This window comes from Ptychodera flava, chromosome 14, assembly GCF_041260155.1.
Source record: "Ptychodera flava strain L36383 chromosome 14, AS_Pfla_20210202, whole genome shotgun sequence".
Taxonomy (NCBI): domain Eukaryota; kingdom Metazoa; phylum Hemichordata; class Enteropneusta; family Ptychoderidae; genus Ptychodera; species Ptychodera flava.
The window spans coordinates 4,294,675-4,300,530 of record NC_091941.1 but is presented as its reverse complement, the minus strand read 5'-3'; positions in this window follow the sequence as shown (position 1 = coordinate 4,300,530).

Sequence of the window (5,856 nt, the reverse complement as noted above, 5' to 3'; positions counted from 1 at the left end):
AAACCAATCATTCATAACCAAAATGCTTGCTTTTTATCACCCGTTACAATGTTTGGTACTCCAGTAATTACTATCAATTATAAGCAACCATTGCATATGGCAACCCGTGTATACGGTGCCTCAGACTTGTATAAAGCGACGGGAAGTTACCATTCAGCCAGATTTCAGGGAAATCTCAAGCGGCGTTTGTTTTCCATTCCTATTCTCGGCCGCGATAATTTATTTACTATTTGCCCGTGTTCAATTTCCTTTGCTATATGGCCGCCTTCCCTTTCAACCCCGGGGAAGTTAGTGCAGTTTTATGTCTTGAAATTTACTCATTTCTGCCGTGGGCTATTACAAACCGCTCATTGTTGGTAGGATAATAGAACCACGGGAGTTTCAAATATTCGCAAAAAATCCCCCGAGCTAAACGCCATTGTTGTAATTCAATTTTATTTGCTAGCATACGGTTTCGTCGCGGAATTGTTTAAAGAGAGAAACATCAGATTATGAAAAGGAGCAGGGAAAAACGTTGGAAGCAATCGGTTGTTATTTAATATGAATATTTCAAGTTGCTTACAATGCGACTCTGAAGGTGCGACTCGTCGGAACGACAAACAGTAATAACAGAGACTTCAAAAACGACTCGCGCAAAAAATCGATCCAAATAGATAGTGTAACAGTGCACCAATTGTAGTCGTGATAATCGATGGCCTGCTAGCTCGAAGGACTTCAAAAATTGCAAAAAAATATAGTAGGGTAGATAGAGAAGATGTATAGGCCGTTTTCTTGCTGTTCTATTCACTTTCTACTGGCGTATCGATTATGTGTCAGATCGTTCGGCGAGCCATTTTGAGAGCATCCCGTACTTAATGAAACCGTTCACTGACTGCACACAATAATTGCCTCGCGAGCGGCGAGTCAATGTCTCGAAAGAGCCTATCTTCAAATCAGGAGGTAATTTTTTTTTCAAACTGGATTTTAAAGTCAAGAGCACGCTGTCCAGGAGAAGAAGACCAAGAGTGCAGGCGTGATCGCTCGTCAATACTACTTTCCTGTAGACACCAGAAATAATTATTTCCCGCTGGCAGAAGTTATATTTTTTCGAAACGGGTTTTTGTCTTTTTAAAAATTTGATAATCAATACATTTGATGATAGCTTTTCTTTCCATGAATATTTTTCTTTGTGTCTTGAAGAAATGAAAGGGTTTCGATTCTTTGATAATTTAGTGGGATCAAATTTTTTTTGGACAATACCTAGAGTCCAGTAAGAAATCTTTATCACGAACCTCTAAATCAGATTCAAGGAAAGACATGCAAGAAAAATGGAACTTACCATGTTCAAGAAGGCATGATAAGATTACAGCAGAGTTAATCCATCGTAAATAACATTTCAGCCGTTTGATTAAAAGTCTACATAAGCCAAAAATACCTCAAAGAAGTAGTTAGAGTTAATTATTTATGACAAAAACTTAAGACACTGAAGAGGCAGGCTCTTTGAAAATACCATATAAAGTATTAAGATATCATTGGTAACTTGGAGACATCCGTCTAACGTATGATTCTTCAACATTTCCTCCAGTCAGTTTCAAGTTCACTACTTTGAGGCTGTTGTTAATTTACAGCATTATCAGGATTCTCAACATTGCCTGCACACTAGTGACTCTTCAAATTGACAATATTTAATACATGACAAGGAATTTGTGACAAACGCCGCATATAAGTTCCGGTATAAAAGACACACGCAAGACGTCGAAAACGTAGCGGCCGCAGCAACCTGGTGATTGGTGTACGTGACGACACTGTATTGGCTCTGCGACAGTCACAGAATTTTTTAAGGGGGGTGGGGGAGGGTAAAAAATGGAGTGGAATGCAGCCTGAAAAATCTCCAAGTGATCATACGATACCTCCATCAAGTCACGGTCAAATACAGACATCAAACTTCAGGTAGGGACCATTCTATCTCAGTGCATTTGAAATTAACATGTAAAACAAATATAGTTTTTCTTCAATATTTCCTGCTTCGCTGCACGAGAAAAGTTTTTGTTTCTCCTTTCTCCGGGCTATTTTTTTGTATTAATTGCCTATTAATTATACAAGATAAGTCGATTGATTGAAAACTCGTATTCTACTCAAATCGAAAGATGGCAGTAGAATCGCTGCGAAATGTGTAATTAATTAGTACAAATGCGAAAGAAAGAAATCAACAAGTGAAAAAAAATCCAGGTAAAGTTTTCAAAAGAGGCTCGGCACTTGGAGTTTCAGGCTCAAATTTCCGAATAGTTTTTTTTCTTTGTGTCTTGTTAACTGAGTGATCTGTAACGACTGTGAGAAACTGACTCATACAAGCCCGAGTAAAGCGTGATCATATTTGTCGTAATAGCCAGCTATGGGCTGATTGATGTGTAGCTAATGGATGGTATAGACTAGCCAATGATTGCAGGTAGCCAGCCCAGCATTTCCTGTACCGTGTCAGGAAAAACGTTCTCACACAAATAGCCAGCGGATAGGGTTAACTCAATCGTCAATGTATCCATTTTTACAAATAATTGCTTCGAGTCAATGTATGTGTTTTACCATGTACAACGTTTCCCCCATATTGATTGATTTCGGCTACACTGAAACTTATTAAAGTTTCATATTGGCTTTTTATCATCTGGCGTCTATGGCGGGAAGAATATCATTTAGCGCCTGATATATATATATATATATATATATATATATATATATATATATATATATATATAGATATATATATATATATACTTAGAATCTAGGAACTTTTAGTTGTAACTACAGGCTGTTTCATGATATATATATATATATATATATATATATATATATATATATATATATATATATATATATATAATATTTATAATGTAAACTTATGTAATAAGACTCACAACAGTTCATTTACACAATGGAGTGTCACTTTGCTTTGAAGTCTTCAGTGCTGAGAACCATGAATACTGAGAAAGATCGTGCGAACTAAAAATGTGGAAATATACAGTAAGCGGAAGTAGTGACAGACGACGGGGAAAGGGTACCGCACTAATACGTACATACAAACACAAAGGTGAATTTACTCGCCTCGGTTTAAATGCAGACACACTAGCTCAGTCTGCAGAGACAAAATTACCAGTGAAAGCGACACGAAATGTAAATGTGTCCGACTTTATCGATTTCGCAGCGTGTCTATTTCAAAGTGATGTCGATTTGGCAGAGTGGAGACAAGAAAATACAGACAGAGATTTCAAGTTAGAAGCGTCGACTCGATGACAATTGATGAAAGACTTATAGCTCGTATCGTTGAAATAACCGGACATAATCAAAATGTCGTCATGCCTATTTGAGACCCATCACTCTTACTAATGTTTCGTCAATTTCGCCAATCGCTTTAAATCCTAAGCCGCCGTAATATCGGTTGTGATAGCGTGCCCTTAGCGGCGTGGCGTTACCAGTATTAGTCAACTCGGCTATTAAGAAAACCTTTTTACCACCCGCCTGATCGGTTTTAATGTGCCTGCCATGACCTTTGATTACTTCAACGAAATGCATAATGCACATAAAAATTCTTCATAAAGCAGTAACATTTATTAAAAAATCCCGAGTAACAATGGGTCGCTTGTTGTGAGTAATCTTTGGGCAACTGGTGTATTGGTCCAACTATAACGTCGCTATAGGGCTCTGATGCGAAATTGTCTGCCTTTAGTTAGTTGTATCCAGCCTTAATTACATCTTTAACAAATAAAATTATCAGTCAGACAGCGATCGTTTCTCTCCTTCCGCCTGAAACGTCACAGGATTCAATGACGGCAAACATCATCCCATTGTTAGCGACACAAAAATAGAAGCTTATACGAGTACAGAGTGGAAAAAGAAACAGATTCCCGATGAATTGCTGCCTTTCCGGTGAATTAAAAGCGCCTAGCCGTACAAAAGAAATCGAGTTGTCAGCTACAGGGAAAACAATCAGTTTTCAGTTAATACCATTGACAGTTAAGATATTTTTACTGTCCAGAAATTATCCTCTTTATTTTAATATTAAGCCTTTTTTGGATTAATGAAAGATCAGAGTACCTAGATAACTATGAATCGGACCAAATTGGTGCAACTTCGACGAATAGGAATCAGTGAGATATATTGAGTCTGTTTGATTACTGAAATGGTTCCTCTCCTTGTTCTCCGAAAAGCTGTAATCGGAACTGATTAATTAACACCAATTCGGTCGTCCCCATCTCTACACGGTCATTAAATTTGTTCAAAATCAGTTAAGCAGAGTGGATATGCATTGTGGTGGCTTTGAACCACTTCTATAAATCATCAATCACATTGAGACTAGGCGAGTTCTGCTGCAACCCCTGTAGGACCAGTACGTCGCACGGTGGTGAACATTCATGCAAACAATCGGGTGTCGTTTGTCAAGCGAAAAACGCACTCGAAATGGACTTCATGTTTGATAAATTTCCGTAGGGCTTGAAGTGGATTTACAGACTGAATATAAAAGTTTTTGATTTTTGATTTGAACATCATTTACAAAGGGACGAATAATCAGTTTCCATGTTAGCCCTGCTCCCTCTGAGATTAACATTTGATCATGTTGTTTCATAATTTCAGATGCGAACGAAAATTATTTTCATGACAGACTTTTGTGTATTATTCCACGCTTTGGACATCACAATTTTCAATGTTTATCATATTTTTATTTAACATCGGATGACTTCGCTATCTTTAACAATACTGGAGTAGAGATTACAGCAGAGTTACAACTTTTGCGATAAGAGGCTGAAAAAGTCTGTGACGAAACTTGTATAGTCTTCTGAATGAAAACCGATGTTAAAAGTATCGTCAATTTATGGCTAATGATGAGCTTTTGTTAGATTCTTGATCACGTGACGAATCTTGATTTCTATATTTCAATGATCAGCTCAGGCCGAGTTCAGTTTCCTAACGACGTTTTGCAGTACTGAGTACTTGCACAGTGTTGTTGGTTTTAAATATCCCCTGATTACTTCACCGTAAAAAGCAAAAGTAGACATTTTTATGTTTAGAGTATGAATTCATATTGACTTGAATCATGAGACCGTGCGTAAATTTAATTTCGCATGGCCATTTAATCGAACAACTTTCAATCCTAGACGTGTAGCCCTCCCATATTGGTCGACTTTTGTCTACATTAGTAACTTTCCCAATAATATTTTACCTTTATTTCTTCAGATGCAAATAGTACAATGTGCGCTCTACTGGGTCGTTAATCTCAACATATTTCTCATTCCCATCCAGCACGCGAAGGGAAATAAATTTATGGATGTCGTTCGACCGAAGTCTGCAACTTCACAACTCTGGAGACAGTTATGTAAACATTAGCCAATCAAAAATGTCGTTGCCAACAGAAAGCTTTCATAATCGATTTGTCACGCTTTATCGTGAACATTGCCCTTAATCCCTAATGAGAATGGCACGGCGTTGAACTCAACTGGTTTAAAATCTAATTAGAAGCACTCGTGCCATTGATCGCAAAACTGAAGACAATTTCCTTGCCCCCTTTACGGTCGGCAGGAACATTAGAAGCTTTGCTATCCCCAGGCAAAGATTGAAGATCGATAACTTTTCATAATATGAAAATAGCAAAATAAAAAATATAACATCATATATGGGTAGCGCATATTATTTCAACGTTTTGAAAAACCAACACTAAGAAAGCATTTCTTTAAATTTTAACGAGACGCTTAAATACAGAGAGTGACTGTCGGCTTTTTCATAAGGAAGCCGGCTATCGGCCTTTAATAAAATGCTTAGGGGTTGTAATATGTAAAGACTAATTGTAGCTGCGTGAAGTTTTCAAAATTAACTTTTTCTTTTCAGAAATTG